The 16,952-nt window shown below is 45.6% G+C and overlaps 1 protein-coding gene across 2 annotated transcripts in view; it reads left to right on the top strand.

Annotated features, from left to right (window-relative positions):
* Positions 1-16,952, top strand: part of SNX5 (sorting nexin 5) — a 40,394-nt gene that overhangs the window by 751 nt on the left and 22,691 nt on the right. The window lies entirely within an intron of this gene.

Here is a 16,952-nt window from a genome sequence, read left to right as displayed (position 1 = left end):
ATCTGTTGTTTGCCTCCTCCTTGTGCTGTGCTCTTCGCCCTGTCCCTGTCTTCACTCCCTGCTCTGCTGACTGGCCCTGCTTTAAATTCCCCTGGAGTGTGTGCGTGTGTTGGTTGCACCAGTGTCTGTACCATGGTACTGAGCTACCCCTCCCCAGCACCAGCCCAGCCAACACACCATGGCCCCTCCCCAGAGTCGGTGAGGACTGACTCTATCCACTTGAGACCTGTGGAGGCAGTACAGAGTAACTGTCCTGGAACTGCTGAGTGATTTGGGTTTTTTTGAAAGCTGAAAACCAAAATGCCTTAAACAAAATGCTCCCTGTACTCTAGGATTTTGTATTTATACAGTAGGGAGGAAAAGGAACTTCAGCTTAATACCCATAGCTCCAATGAAGTACCAAGGGAGTGCTTAAGGGCATGAAAACAGTATATGACTTAAGCCAAATACCTGACCTGTGGGCAGGTTCTGGCCTCTCTGTCTACGTATGTGGCTGACACTTGGTCGGTCTAGCCTTCATGGTTGCAAAGAAAACTTTGATCACATTTGGAAAGTGTAACTGATGTGCTGTTGTCTTCCTGAGTCTGCAGGCAGCTGAAGTAATGACGGAGAGGGGTGAATTTCTCCCAGCCCCCATTAAACTCTTCGGGTTTGAACTCTAAAGCTTATGTCAGCACTGTTAAAATGATCAGCAGTTAAACAGACTGAGGGATGGGGCCTTAGTGAAGCTTGCAAGGGGGTGGGGGAAAATGTGAGTTGCAGCAGGGAAGAAAATAGAGGGGAGAAAGGAGATGATGCACAAACTTAGGGAAAGAAAGAAAGGAGGCTGGGGAAGGAAGAGAAACAAAGGGCAGAAATTGCAGTGGCCTTAAAAGAGAGCAAAATGTCATAATAAACTATATTGAATGTTTCATGGAAGTACTGAACAAATAACTGAAAGTTCAGGTAATGCATATAAACTGCTGGTGCTCAAATAAGATTACTTCTTCCAGTTAGCATTGCTTTAGTCTCTTCTGGAGTCAGTTTCAGACAGCTGATCTTCTTTTATGATCCAGAGTCCATGCTATTACCTGTGAGACCACCATGATTTCTAGATGAAACACAGGCTGCATATCCTTAATCACAGTCCATGTTGATAGTTTTCTTGTAATGGTTGTATCTTGATACCTTGGAGCAGTGAGCCCTAAGGGACTTGGCATGTTAGAGCTCTTGTGGGAGGACAGGACGCTCACCATCATCCTGGATATGACTGGCACTAGCTTAGTGTAGTATCTGCTGGGACATGCAGATTTCTAACTGTTGTGCCAATTCAAATGAACTTTAAAACAGAAACGTATAGAGTTATACTTATCTGGCACACCCCACGATGACTCAGAGCCCACTCTACACTTTTTCTTTAACTAACAGTAGTTCGTGTTAGCTTGTTTAATATCTTGGGAAAATGGCGTGTGAATGTCCTTTTATAGCAGTAAACTGCCCGAGCATTGAATAAGCCCCTTGGCTGGCCGTACAAAACATAAACTTTTGCGTCTGTGGTGGCTTTTAATCTGAGCATTTCCTGTGAAAATTGCCATGCTCGCTATACTTCTAGCACACTGAACAATGTAGCAGTCTTGCCCTTAGATCAGACCACCATAACTAGTTGGGGAGGAGATGAGGGGGGACAATTATAAATGTCTGAAGCAGTGTCTCCTGTTGGAGTCATAGAAACTTTCCTCTGGAAGAGAGTGGCTTTTAAGGGGCACCTTACATTTAAATGCTCCAGTAAAAACGAGGAAAATTAAACCTGCACATATTTTTTGTAATACACTTCAAAGCAACCATAACATCTCACTTGGCTTTCCTTTTTACTTCGGTTCTGAAGTGACACATTCACTCAGAAGCTCTCTTTCAGTACGCTGAGATTATCAGCATGGACAAAAAAGGTGCTTTCTTCATCTATTAGCTCAATGGAATTGTCTTAAAATGACTAGAAAGCCTTCTCTGCATCAGTGTAGACAAAGCCCCTTTCAGCTGTGTTGTGGGGAGGACAGTTCTTATGGCCTGTGGGCCAGGAATAAACTTAAAATTACAATACCTCCCAGCCGTCAATCTGTGATGGAGTTTTCCCTGGGGTCTTTGAGAGACTTGAATGAAGATCAAGGGTAGACAGAACATGGTCTCACTGTAGTAACTAAACTACTTTCACTGCTGCTTATATCAATATTTCATCTAGAAGTAGCATCATGTAGTCAGAAAATTGGCCCGCTTTTAGGACCACAGATGTTCCTACTCCCTCTGTCTTTCCTCGATTTCTTTCTTTGTGGATTTCACTTCTGGTCTCTCCCCCAATCTGTAATTAAATGGTTATGCTGACATTAAAGTGGCATTAACATCCCAGTGCACTTAGTGGGAAGCAGCATTTCAATCACTGTTTCAAGCTGTTGGCAGGGTCAGGGAGGCAACTGTGCTGATTATGTTTGTGTAACCTTCCAATTGTGACTCTAGGATTAGGTAAGTACTTTAAACAAAAGCTTAGATCCTACTTGTTCTTGAATGTCTTTGGGCCCTAAATATCAAGCAGGATGGGTGTCTGACCTCTGTTTCATAAGTTAAGCTTCTTGGTGGGAATTGAGACCATGTGTTTACACTGTGATGGAAGGGGATGGGTGTGTGAGTAGGATAGGTTGGAGGTGGCAAAGGACTAGGAGGAGTGGTGTGCTGGTCTAGTTTGGGGGGGGGAAGCAAAGGGAAAGGGTAGAGATGACCATTGGGAGTTAAGTAAACTGATTTAAAAACAAATTCAAGTGGCAAGCTGCTTAAAGTTATTCAAATCCAGAGGATGTCTAGAGATGGCAAAGTGGTCCAGAGTTGGAGTAGGTGGCCTCCCCAGCAACTTAAGTCTGTCATCCAGAGGGGAAATCAAACCTGCCTCTTCCTTTTGACTCCTGGTTTCAAGGAGGCTGAGGATGGAGTGATCATTTGCCCAGGGTGACTAAGGCCAGGGCTGCACTAAAATTTAAGTTGACTCAGCTAAGGTGCTAAAGGGTGTGAAAAATCCACACTCCCTGAGCGACATAGTTAAGCTAACGTAAACCCGTATATAGACAGCATTTGGGTGACAGAAGAATTCTTCCAGCAACCTCTCTCCCCTCTCCACACTGAGGGAGTGGTAGAGTAGTGGACAGCACTGCCAACCTTCATAGCAATCAGGAAGATCTGGAAGGGGGTGGGGATTGGGAGAAAAGTGTTCCTTTCCCCAGGAGTTGGGGTGGCTTCAAACATGTGACACCTAGTGGCAAGAGGCTGATATGTCAATCCCCAGGCAGGGTCCAGGTGCAAACACGGCTGCTATTCTGAAACTTGTAAGAATTCTAACTCTACTTTTTTCCAGTAGCTGAGAGAAAGTTGGCTTTTTTCAGACCGTGCCCACTCCTGCCCAACTTTGCATTGGATCTGTGCTTAGTCCCTGGGGTATCAAGTGGCTAACAATTTCCAAGACCCATGTGAGGATGGATCTCTGTGGGATAGGCATACATTTGCCCACACTCGTAGCGCACTTTTCAAAGCAGAAGAAAGGAGTAGAAAACATGGAAAGGAGGAGGGGTGTGTGTGTGTGTGTGTGTGTGTGTGTGTGTGGGAAAGGAGTAGAATAAAGAAGCAGGAAATGGAATGCAAAGGACAGCATGACCTATTAGAGGAAGGAAAAATGGTGTGAAGCCAGGAAAGGAAAAGATACAATACTTTAAAAGTAACTATTCGGTCAACTCACTTACTTACCGATTTACCTGATAAATACTGTCCTATAGTGCTCATACTGCCTTATAGCTGGTCAGATATTAGAACAGGAATATATTTAGCAAGTACCAGTGAAACTGATAGGACTGATTCTATTCTGCTGTTCAAACAGTATGTTGCACTTCAAAATAAGCCCTAAATAGAAGGCAAGGCATGCAACACAACCAGACAGTTACTGTATTGCTTAAATCAGGGGTTCTCAGCCATTTTCTTTCTGAAGTCCCCCCCCCAACATGCTATAAAAACTCTGTGCACCACCTGTAACACAACAATTGTTTTTCTGCATATAAAAGCCAGGGCTGCTGTTAGAAGGTAGCAGTTGCCTGGGGCTGCATGCCACAGGTGGCTCAGCAAAGCTAAGTTGCTTTAGCTTCTGCCACATCTGGTGGGGCTTGGGGCCCGTGGCTTCAGCTTTCTGCCATGGGCCCCAGTGAGTCTGTCAGCCCTGCTTGGCAGGCCCCCTAAAACCTGCTTGCAGCCCCCCAGGGAGCCCCAGACCCCTAGTTGAGAACTGCTGGCTTAAATTACAGGGGATATTACTTGAGCAGTAGTGTGGTGGTGTAGGTGTGATGGTCATACTTAGCAGGCTTAGTCCTTGGGCAGGTAGCTTTTTGGGTACACTTTAATGCCCTAGGTGCTTTTAGGTGAAGAAGTTAACCTTTCTAGGACAAGTGGATTGATTTCAGTCCCCTGATGCCCTGGGTTGATACTGGTGGAGGATGTGAGTGGCAAGTGTCAGAGGGAAAGTGACTGGGTGCTCAGATAGTTCTCCTAGCAGGAGCCATCACTGTGCTAACAGTCCAAGAATAGTGCTGCTCCTAGAGACTAAAGAGTTGCTTCCTTCTGGTGGCTGCTGCTGCTAGGACTTTTCTAGGGGAAATGAGGTTTCTTAAATTCTGCTCCACCTGTAGAGAGCACGGCTGGTAGATGAGGCTACTGGGACCTGTTGCTGAGAGGCAGGGTGGGCAGGTAAGCCCTACTCAGCAGCTTTCTCCCTGCTTGGTGCTGGCTGCGTTACATTTTCATGTGGAGTGGAAAGGAGCTTCGTAGTATGGACCAGTTGTTATAAGGCCCAAACCCTAGGACCTGGGTTTGACTGTAGTAATGCTTGAATAGGCTCTGTCTAAAGAGGCTGGCTGTCATAGTTGATTGTGACCCATTCTCTGAGTTGGAGAACTGTACCGCTGAAACACAAATGGGTGATGCATGGTCATCATTTGTACCCATACGCAGCAGCTCTGCAAACATCTGCAGGGTTTAGGGATCGTTGCACTTATTGCACAACTCCTAGCATAGCTGGAACAGATCCATAACTGCTATAGTATGTCTGGTTGGACAATTACTGTAGTCAAGACTCTTATTGCTTAATGGTTCTGTCCTGCATGCAGATCTGCCCACGCATTGTAAGCCAGGCGTTACATGCTGCTAGACCTTCAACCATCAGTGCTGATGACTGGATGGAGAGTCTCAAACCTCCACCTGAGCTGCTGTGAAACGAGACTGGGGCCTGTTCTGCTGCTGTTAAATCAGTTCTATACATTGAAGGGCTGTGAGTTTTACTTAATCTAAGGGTGGATTCACTTTTACTAAGGGTGGATTCACTTTTAAATCAAATTGATTTAAATCACTAGTCAGGAAGACTCAATTTAATCATTTTCTACATAAAAGTGCATTCTTGTTGGTTGTTATAACCTTAATACATATTCTTCACCACTCAGAGGTAGATGTACCTTCTAAAAATGAAACCTACACACTGTGCATTTTTAAACTGATTTTATTTTGAGAACTTTTCAGATTAGTTTTACAGCTATATCAGAAAATGAATGATTGTTTGGTTATTTCATTTACCAAAGGTAATTGAAGGAGAGAGTTCACCTCTCAATGACTTCATAAATATCTCCAATTCAACAGGCTAATCATTAATATTTGGAGGATTTTCTTGCCATGCTGTTTTAGGAGGAGAACATCACCAGACAGACATTTAAATTGTTTTATTTAACTAAAACAACATTATGTATTCTGGATTTTTTTCTTCAACAGCAAACATATAATATTTTAATAAAACGAGCATATGTCCCTCGCTTCTCACATTTATCTCCAGACTTCTTCTCCTTGTCCAGATATATTCCACCCCAACAATCTTCTATTCATTGGACTTTTTGAAACTTTGCACTTTTAGAGAGAGAGCTAAGGGATTGACTGTACACAAATTTGCAGAGGGACAACAGAGTTGAGGTCTGTTGTTTCTCACCTCTACATATTTATTTTAAAACATTTTTGCTGTTAACAAGCAGGTTGCCTCTGGAGACACAAAACCACAGTCCTGAGAACTGCAAAACTTAAGCATCTCTGATGGTATCTTTCAGACTGAGCACTGAGTCCCATTGGGTAGATAGAAAAATTAACCTAAAGCTATACAGAAGCCCGTGGAACCCCATAAAATTGGGTCCCTAATCCATGAACTATTGGAACTCATTTACAAAACTTTTCTTAAACATTACATGAATATATTGTCTTGCACTATAGAATTTATAATCCCTATTCCATGATGGGCTATCTTTGAGCTATAATGTATCTTAATTAAAACTATCTTTAGAGAGGTTTTTCCTCAAACATTTGATCAAAAAAATCAAATTTAAATTAAAAAAATGATTTTTATTCACTCTGCTTAATCTCACTGGCTGGGAGCATTCGTATAGGTTTGGCTGCCAGCACTCTGCCATGTCGTTCAACCTGAAACACTGGTAGCCCATCAATAACACTACTTCCACTAGTGCTAGTGTCAGTGGAATTACAATAGTGGGATATCTTCAGAGCTATGTGGGCACAGCCCTTCTGACTTCTCTTGGAGAACAATCTGGATCAGTAGTAACACTGGTGGGCGTTTGCCCTTCAGTCCAGTCACCTCACTCAGGTGCTTAACAAATAAGGCTAAAATAGTAACACTAAACAGGGGGCAACATCATCTTGCTCTCCGGGTATGTCTACGCAGGGATAAAAACCCCCATGGCTGGCCCAGGTCAGTTGGCTCAGGCTCACAGGGCTCTGGCTCCAGGGCTGAGAAATTGCTGTGTGGACATTTGGGGTCAGGCTGGAGCCTGAGCTCTGGGACCCTGCAAGGGTGGAAGGTCCCAGAGCTTTGAGTCCCCAGACCGAGCCCGCCTGTCTACACAGCAATTCTTGGCCCCATGAGCCAGTCAGCTGATGTGGGCCAGCCATGGCTGTGCTGTGGGTCTTTTATTCCCATGTAGACCAGTGGTTCTCAAACTTTTTTGTGCTGGTGACCCCTTTCACACAGCAAGCCTCTGAGTATGACCCACCCCCCTGGTAAATTAAAAACACTTGTTAATATATTTAACACCGTTATAAATGCTGGAGGCAAAGCAGGGTTGGCGTGGAGGCGGACTCCTCGTGACCCCCCCATGTAATAACTGTATGACCCCCCTGAGGGGTCCCAACCCCCAGTTTGAGAACCGCTGGTGTAGACCTACCCTCAGTTTCTTTGCTTAAAGTACAGATTAATGTAATTGCAACTCGAAGCTTCCCCAGTTAAAATCCGTAATGGGAAATGCAGCTATTAAGGTATTAATAGCAACACTAACATGCATTGCACACATGTAGTGTATGGTCCTGTTTTTCTGGTTAAATGCCTCACTTAATAGACTGCTTATAAAACACATTAAAATTTCAGGACTGATGTGGCAAAGCTAATGCTGCTTTTGGAACTAACTTTTGCGTGGCCTGACTTTATTCCGGTTGCACAACTATTTACAATATTGCATAACCTTCTGTTTCTTTGTACTGCATATACTCTAGTAAATGAAGGTTTGAGTACGTTACCTTAGTAAAACTAAAAGGCAATCAGAAACTGGATGCCTAGTGTTTGAAGCATGCAGCATAGCTCTACTTCTGAATTATTTATATTGGTATCTGCAGGTCACTTAATGATTAAGATTACTGCTAGTGATGTCCTAGACTATTTCAAAGTAAGTTTTCCGGACTAGATGCAGGTAAATCTCATCTAAAGAACGTGAGGATCAGAAATTAAATGGAATTGAGATTTATTTTTCTCTCTTAAAACTCTAGATCATAGTGCTATAGTGTGTCCAATAGAAATACAACTAACTGTGAAAGCTTGCTCATAACATTTCTTCCGTATTTGTTTCTTGGCTACGATCTCTAAGATCTAGCAGCCAGCATACATTTCACTGAAGTTAGGTGATCTTGCTTTGCATGAAAAGAGGGGTGGCTTTAAAGATAACTGGTTAAAAGCAAAGCCACTTCATAAAATGAGATGCATCCTGTTGACACTTTTAGTAGCAATTGGCTCTTGTTCCAGTGTCCTAGCTAATAACTAAATTTCCTAATCGGGAGCTCTTGCACGTGCTTAAAATTGATGACAGAAGTATGGGTAGTATATTCTTACTGCTAGTGTCCACATGCTGAGTCTAAGGCCAGGTCTACACTAACCCCCTAATTCGAACTACGGTACGCAACTTCAGCTACGTGAATAACGTAGCTGAAGTTCGAAGTACCTTAGTTCGAACTTACCTCGGTCCACACTCGGCAGGCAGGCTCCCCGTCGACTCCGTGGTACTCCTCTCGTCTAGCTGGAGTACCGCAGTCGACGGCGAGCACTTCCGGGTTCGACTTATCGCGTCCAGACAAGACGCGATAAGTCGAACCCAGAAGTTCGATCGCTCGCCGCCAAACTACCGGGTAAGTGTAGACCTACCCTTAGTTCTGCAAAGCAAACGTACTGATGTGGTTATTTGAGACTTTAGAGTGCCAAGCCGTTATGTAAACGATGGGATCATTTATTATTGCAATAACTTAAACTATAACATCTAATTGTTTGGCATCCTTAATATTGGGAAAATCTACAATGTTAAAAATATGTAGTACTGTATAAAATCAATCACAGAATTCAGGGACTTGCACAATAGCTATACTACATGGGTTGCTGAAAGCACTTGACTTTGTCATGTGGTGCTTAGACTGAATTTGCAGCTATGGTAGGCAAATGCATTTGATTTTGGGAGCCTCACTTGCCCTTGATGGTACCAGTTGACTTTTTGTCTGGAAACCAGGTTTTAAAAAAAAAAAAGCATATAAGCTGGAGTCAGAGTTGAGGGAACATTGCTACTTCTGGGTAAACTTATGAACACTCTGTACCGAAACAATCACCAAATCCAGGAAATTCAGTTATCCAAAATGTCCAAACGCTTGAAAGCCTAGAAATACATAATCAAGGCATCTAAGCAACCTTAACTCTGCCCCTCTTGCTAGAGTGCACTCTACAGGTGGCGTCTGCCTCTCCACCTGCTGCTCCCTCTACTGGATTGCAGCATGCTGGAGCTGAGGAAACACTAACACCAGTAGCAAGGGGAGGTGAACATGGGCCCCAACTAGCACTAATCACTTCCATCCTCCCAGCCTGCTGTCTTTGGCATTTTCCAGGCAGGGCCATGCAAAGATGCTTCCCCTGCAACTAGTCAGCTACCTCGGGCAACTTTTCCTGCCCAGCTGTCCCAGCATCTTCCACCACCCACTCAGCTGCCTAAAGTGCCACTGTATGGGTGAAGTGATATCTTCCAGCTGTCTCTCCCACCCTCCCTAGGGAGCCTCACTGGATGGAGGAGGCCCTCAGACCATCTGGGTAGTGGGTGCTGGAGAGGTTCCTTTTTCTTCTCCACACCTGCTCTCATAGTTCGGCAGAAATGTTGAGGTCCCGTCTTTGAGAGCCCTCACACATGGAACAGCCCCAAATACAACAGATTCACTAATCATGGGGGTCTAGGCACTTTAGGAAGGTAAGAGAGACTTTCCCATTGAATGCCTCTCCTCTGAGAGAGCACAGTCCAGTAGTTGGGGTGCTCGTCTGGGACACGGGAGACCTGGGTTCATTTCCTTGCTTTGCCACAGACTTTTTTTGACTATCAGCAAGTCACTTAGGGCTAGATTCACGAAAGGACTTAAGCACCAATCTGCCAATTCAGGCATCTAGATCCTAGAATCTAGTCCCACTGGGATTCACAAAACTCCCACTGAGCTGTGGCTGAGCCACGTAGGTGCTTGAACTCCCTCTGCGCTTAAATGTTTACAGTAAAAGTTCCCTGGCTGCCTGCTTCTGCCTCTGTGGATGCACGCTGCGGCCTCGCACCAGGCATCTGGACGCCTAAGCCCCACAGTGATGTACGAACTGGGGAAAGATGGGTGTTCTCTGCCTAACCTACATACATGACAAACGTGCTACGTCCTACTCTTTAGCTGACTGTCAGAAATATAGACTTACAGAATTGAGGTTAAGAGCAATTGTACTAAAGGAAGGAATCCCACAGCATTTTATTGTATTGCAGTAGAAGCCAGGAAGAGCACCCAGTGATCAACCAAGGCCCAGCTGTGCTAGGCCCTGAACAAACACAAGATTTAAAATTTCCTGTATTTATTTTTGTCCCTATTCTGTGTGGTGTTTTTTTTTCTCCCCCTTTCCCCACATCATGATCCACACATAAGACCTCTCAAGCAGCCAAGGCCCACATTAGGGGCAGGGGAGGGGGAGATACTAGTTGCTGCTTAACAAAAAAAAAAAGTTTGATGCTCAGATTTATGGGGGATCATGATACCCATTCTTACCAATACATTGATTACTCCAATCACAAGTTGGGGAAGGAAGAGAAGAAGGCTTTGAATGGAAGTTCAGACTTCTTCTCCGCCGTTAAGACTAATATAAAGTTAAAGGCTCCCCATTCTGCATTGTTAGCTGGGGCTTTAAGGGCAGAGGGCCATCTTAATTAGACTCCAGCTCAAATCAGATGTTTGAATTCTTTACTTTGGAAGGAAAAATCTGTTCCACCAAGACTGGAAGGGTGGTAGCTTTTCTGAGGCATAAGCTGCACAAAAGGGATATGACATGCTAGTTATGCAACGGGTTGCTTCTACAGGAAGGAGCTCTGCAGGATTTGATTATGGTACAGAGATTGAGTGTGCAACCCCATGCTGATTAAAAAGTCCCTGGGTGTCTTCACATCCCTTTTTTTGAAGGAGAAAATAACTAGATGTCTCTAGAGCCCAAGAGTAAAACAACCTTCATGCTAATTCTTTCTCTTTCCCCCCTTCCACCCCTCCCTCCCCCCGGCTGAATCACGGCCTCCTGTTGCTAGCTGAAATAAAGTTGTGTACTGAACAAGGTAGGTCTGCAAATAATATTTTCACATGCAGATCTTTGTCCAGTCACTTCTCCTCCATAGCCTTGTCTGTACTAGGAAAAGGCATGTAAGCCTTTCAGTGCCCATTCAGCTACAATGGTGTGACCAGCAGTAGAAACTGTATTGTAGACATCCTAGTAAGCTCCAGTCTACATTAGTACTTCTGCAGCTAACTGTGCTGGCTTGGGGGGAGAGGAGAACCTACAGAAGTCTAGTGCAGACCTATCTTTAAGTTGCCAGTAGCATTGCTAGCATGTCTGGTTCGGAGATCAAGGCATGTGACTCATTAGCACAGGATTGCATGCACCTGGAATGTGTCCCTGCCCAGTGGAATGAGCTAGCTGTAGATAACATCTCTTAGCTTTACAGAAAGAAGTCTTTCTTCAGTCTCTAAATACTATAGAGAAACTTGTTGTTAAGTTAAAAAAGCTTAACTAGCTTTTTATTTAGAATGAACCATCCACACAAGTTTGAACCATAGGCTTTAGTCAAGATACTACAGTGACAGGTCATTACCCTTCTTCCCCAGCCTCTCTTGGACCCCTGCACTTCTCTTCTTGGTTACTGTAGTGAAACAGTGAGTCATGTGTTGCAAATGTTCTCTAGTCACCAACTAATGCTAAGGCTTTGTGTTCTCCTCCCCTTTCACTGCAACTTTTCCCCTACAAAATAATCTAAAATGACAGCTCACAACTGTAGGACTGGCTGGGTTGTGCAACATTTTCCTTGAAAACGAGCTGAACGGAAGTTGCTTCCTTTGGCTTATCACACTCTTCACAGACTCAGCAGTTTGTATTGTTTTGCCTGTCAATCCTGTTTGGACAGCAAAGATAAGTAACCTCAAAGAGTAGGCTTTTAAAAATCTGTCCGCACCTTGAGGTCCACTCCTATAATACCTTGCCAGTAACTGAAACAAAACTGTTAATCCCGTTTCTCTCCTTGTTAGCTAATGCTGAACAGCTTGTGCTTCTCTCCATGTGCGGCAGGACTGCACTGAGCCCTGGTTCAGTGAACAAGATTGACAGCTGTGCTGTGGTCAGACCTAGTTAAACTGACCCCGCCTGACAGGAACTACTTAGGCAGATATTGATCGAAAACGTTGTCATTGTTAGAGGCTTCAGCTGCTCCTGTTTGAACCAGATGAAGCATGAACAGTTTGTGTCCACACTCGCTATGGGCTCTGAACCATCAACTTCCCCCTATGTCAACAGTGGTGCTCGCAAACTTTCTGTTGCAGTTTCCTCTGGTTCAAAGCAGCTCTTAGAAACTGTCAATTTTGGAAGATTTGAAAAGACCACTAGTGCAGGGTTCTCAGACTTTTCTACTGGTGACCCCCCTTAAACATTAAAAACACTTGTTATATATTTAACACCATTCTAAATGCTGGATAGAAAACAGGGTTTGGGGTGGAGGCTGACAGCTCACAACCCCCCATGTAATAACTGCATGACCCCATGAGGGGTCCCAATCCCCAGTTTGAGAACCCTGCACTAGTGCACTCTGGGAGAGTAGGAGGACTACTTGCCCTACATGGACAATACAACAGTTCAGACTCCTGGTACTCAGTTGTTGAAGGCAAATTTAAGCCAAACAGTATCTATACCAGGGGTCAGCAACCTTTCAGAAGTGCTGTGCCAAGTCTTCATTTATTCACTCTAATTTAAGGTTTCGTGTGTCAGTAATACAGTTGAATGTTTCTAGAAGGTCTCTTTCTATAAGTCTAAAATAGGGTTACCATATTTTGTGCCTCCAAATGGAGGACACTCCCCCGGGCCCCAGCCCCGCCCACACCCCCACCCCAACTCCGCCCCCTCCCAAAGTCTCCGCCCCCTCCCTGCTTCCCGCGAACATTTAATTCGCGGGAAGCCTGAAGCAGGTAAGGGGGGCGGGGGGAGGAGGCGCGGCCCAGGCTGATCCTCCCCTCCCCCGCGGCTCCAGCCTGGGTCGGCTGGGGCCCTGGGGTGCCGGCCCCGACCGACCAGCCCCCGGCTCCGGCCCGGCTCCCCGACCCGGCTCCGCGGGCCCAGACCGGCACCGCGCCCCCGGCTCCCAGCCCCGCGGGCCCGGCTCCCGGCCCGGACCCCGGCCCCGCGCCCAGCCCAGCCCGGCACCATGCCCCCGGCCCCGGACAAAGAGGCCCCGGCCGAGCCTCCCGATTTTCCCGGACATGCCCGGCTTTTGGGGATTTCCCCCCGGACTGGGATTTGAGCCCCCAAAAGCCGGACATGTCCGGGAAAATCCGGACGTATGGTAACCCTATCTAAAATATATAACTAAACTATTGTATGTAAAGTTAAATAAGGTTTTTAAATGTTTAAGATTCATTTAAAATTAAATTAAAATGCAGAGTCCACCCAGACTGGTGGCCAGGACCCGGGCAGTGTGAGTGCCACTGAAAATCTGCTCACGGGCCCCCTTTGGCATGCATGCCATAGGTTACCTACCCCTGATCTAGACCATGTGTTGGAGCACTTGACAGTAGCAGGGTGATACTAGGGGGAACCAAACCGTTCTTAGAGTAGTACATCATCTGTAGACAGTGCCTATAAGTGGCTTGGAGACAGGCCCTCTAACAGATTAGCCTGAAAAAATAAGAATGGGGACCTTAAAACTCTCATCCTACATCTCATTTATGTACCTCAAATGTGTTCAGTAAAAAACAAATTCATGTCTAGCTTTAAAATAAATGGTCTTGTGACTATTACGGACATGAAATGGTCAGACTTCCATATAGGTTGGCTTTATGGGGCAGTGAGCCCTTGGGTGTTTTGCTGCATAATGGCTGATTGTACAAGCTTTCTCTGTTAACCTTTTTATCCTTCCATTCCTAAAAGGGCATGGTAGGGCAAGGTGACTTTAATACCCCTTCCTTGCTATTCTACAGAATGAAAGGCAGGGGAAGCGCTAGGGTTGCCAACTTGGTAATATTTAAAAACCAGACATTCCAGTAGGAGTGCTGGAACCTCCCCTGCCCTGCTTCTTTCCCTGAAGCCCCACCCCTGTCCACTCTTACCCCCACCCCACCATCATTTGCTGCTGCCCAGGTCAGGAGGGACTTGCCTGCAGAGACAGGGCTGGGAACTGCAGCTGCCCAACAAAAGTTGGAGGTGGCCCTGGCTGAGTAGGGGCTGGAGTCGGTGATGACCCATGGCCTCCCCCGCTCACAGCATCTGGATTTTAGGTGTTGGGTCAGTAGATCTGACAGGACACGGTCAGGTCCCCTTTTTGACTCTCTCATTAGTGCATTGTGGGTGGAAGTCAACATTTGGAAGAGCATCTGCTGCAGAACTGCTACAGTGTTGGAGTGTTGCTTTCTTTCCTGGCGCTGATGTGTTCAGAATCCTCTTTTTTTTTTTTTTAAAGAAGTATAGCCTTGTGGCTAAGTAGTTGGGCTAAATTACCAGCTCTGCCACAAACTTACCCAAGGTCACACCACAGGAAGTCACTTAACCTCTCGGGCACAGTTTTCCAAGGTCTAAAAGGGGGAATACTTCTGTTGTAATCAGGGCCGCCGAGAGCAGGTTCGGGCCTCAGTGAAAAAATTTTTGGGCCCCCCAGCAAGGGTAGACTGGCTAAACAGGGCTGAGGAGGGGAAGCCGGGCCCCAGACCCCCTTCCGGATTGCCAGGCCCCGGTAACTTGTACCAGTTTCCCCCCTCTCGTCAGCCCTGGTTCTAATATCTAATTAGATTGTAAGCTCTCTGAGGACAGGGACTCTCGGTGGTAGTCTATACCACAGCTGGGGCCCAAATTTGATTAGGCTGAGGCCCTGAGATGTTACTGAACTACAAATGAGGACTACAGCTGGCTAATAACATTTGTGTCTGACTTGCCTGCAGGAGCTTTCACCTCACAATGTGCAGGCATCTGTAACCTGTAAACCCAGCAAAAAGCTACTACAGTAATGTGCTATTCCTGTTTGTCCTGGTGTAGAGACTACTCCCGTGATCTGCTTGCTGAGCCTAAATTGGCAAAAAAACCCAAAACTAGGCTAAGCAGCAGGAAATTTGCTTTTGTATGTGCCTCTCTTTAAAACGAGAGAGCAACATGCCCCTCATGCCTGGGTGTGTGGGTGGGTGGGGGTGTGTTGAACTGTTACAGTCCCTGCACACTAATCTGGCCTCTTTCTGTCGGGTGTTGGTGTGCAGTGTGGGGAGAAGTTTAATCTGTTTTTGAGTGGGGAAACCTTGGGCTTTGTCCTCTCAAAGAATGTCTGAGATTATGGCCTTAGGAATCTAGCATTTACAGCCCACTGCTCTACCAGCTGAGTCGGCTATTCAGCTGCTAAGCAAATTGGCACAGCTAAAATGGTGCCTGGTGCTAAAATGTTACATGGAAATGGAAAAGTGTCCTGGAAAGGAGGAGGGAAAAACTAGCTTTATTGCTCCCTTTGCTGCTGTAGGGTGTATGGTACAGGCCTGAGACTGGACTTAACTACAAAAAAGCCACAAATTGTAAAACATCTGGAAGGTGAAGTCTGTCCTCTCCTGTTCTGTTGATGCTCCATAGTCTTAGAGCACTCTTAGCCCTTAGATTCAACCACCCCCAAATCCTTTAATAGATCATTCCTCGAAGTGGTCAGGTAAATAGTTCTAGGACTATAAAATCACATCCTCACCCCTTGCTTCCACTCCTGATGGTACTTGTGGTGATAGAAACCTGCCAGACCTCCAGTTAGCAATGGTCTTTCAGCAGTAGACAGCAAGGTCTGAATTTGTAACAGAGGAGAGGGCAATTAAAATAATATGAAGGTTTGGAAGGTTTTCCTAAGCTGTGAAGGGGGCCCAAACAGCCTCTTCCTCTATTACCTTTAGTACCCAAAGCACCTTTCATCAGCCTGCTATCTAAAACCTGATGTAACTAACTGCATCTGAGAGCTCAGTGCAGGGTGTTCTGAAAGCAAGCTTAAATTGAGATGCTATAATACTTCCTGCATCTCTTGCCTGGCCACCTGTGGACCTTGTTCCTGGCCCTAATAATCAAACTGACATATCTTTAAATTTGTGTATGAATCTTGTTATAAGACTTCAAACTCTCATCTTCATGGTGTGACCCTAATCTCTGAAGAACTAAGGGAAGTTGCCAAAACAAAACTGCCTGAAATAAATTGCATCCCAATCCTCATGTACAATATTTATGGAAGATTTGTGGCATACTTCTCAGATATCTGAGTTGTGGGGGCCAGTCTTTTTGGAAAGACTTGTATAATTGGCTCTCCATATTTCCATACAGCTTGGCCTATAAATTTCAATCTTGTCCTAGAGCAGAGCACTGCCTCTGACTTGAAAGGTGGTGGCTGTGGAATTACATATTAACTCGACTTTTCATGTACAGACCAGAACCATATTTTGCAGTGGCACAGTAAAGTGCTAATGAGGATTTGAGTGGTGGGATGGGCAGTGTGCTAGATGCTGTGACCATCCCTGCTTTACAACTTAGGCTAGGTCTACACTACACAGCTTTTAGTGACAGGGCTGCGTTGCTACAGCCGTGCCGCTAAAAGTCACGCCGTATAGCCGCTGTTTGTTGGCTCTCCTGCTGACACAACTTCCACCCCCCAATGAGTGGTGTTTGCGTTCTCGGCAGGAGAGCGCTTCTGCCAACAACGTGCTGTTCACGCTGGTGCTTGTCACGGGAAAACTTTTGCCTTTCCAGGAGGGCGGGATACATCTGAAAGACACAAGTTTTGTCGTTCAATTGCCAGTGTAGACATAGCCTCAAAGGAAAGAAACTCTGGAAAGGGCAGGTGAAAAGATGCAAGCAAAATGGTGGGAAGCACATATTCGGTTAGTTACCAGACTTAAATATCTTAATTTTTTTAATAATAAAAATGTTGGGGTTGGTGAAGGGCTTGTTTGATTAAGCGGGGTGGGGGGTGCTGGGGGGGGGCGGAATGGCTCAGTGAATGGGAAGTGTGAAGCTGAGCAGCTGAAGGGGGCACTTCTGTGGTATGAGAAGGGTGGCAAGA

This window comes from Chrysemys picta, chromosome 3 (assembly GCF_011386835.1).
Source record: "Chrysemys picta bellii isolate R12L10 chromosome 3, ASM1138683v2, whole genome shotgun sequence".
NCBI classification, from domain to species: domain Eukaryota; kingdom Metazoa; phylum Chordata; order Testudines; family Emydidae; genus Chrysemys; species Chrysemys picta.
Note: the sequence above shows the minus strand (reverse complement) of the source record. Positions and strands in the feature narration are given on the sequence as shown.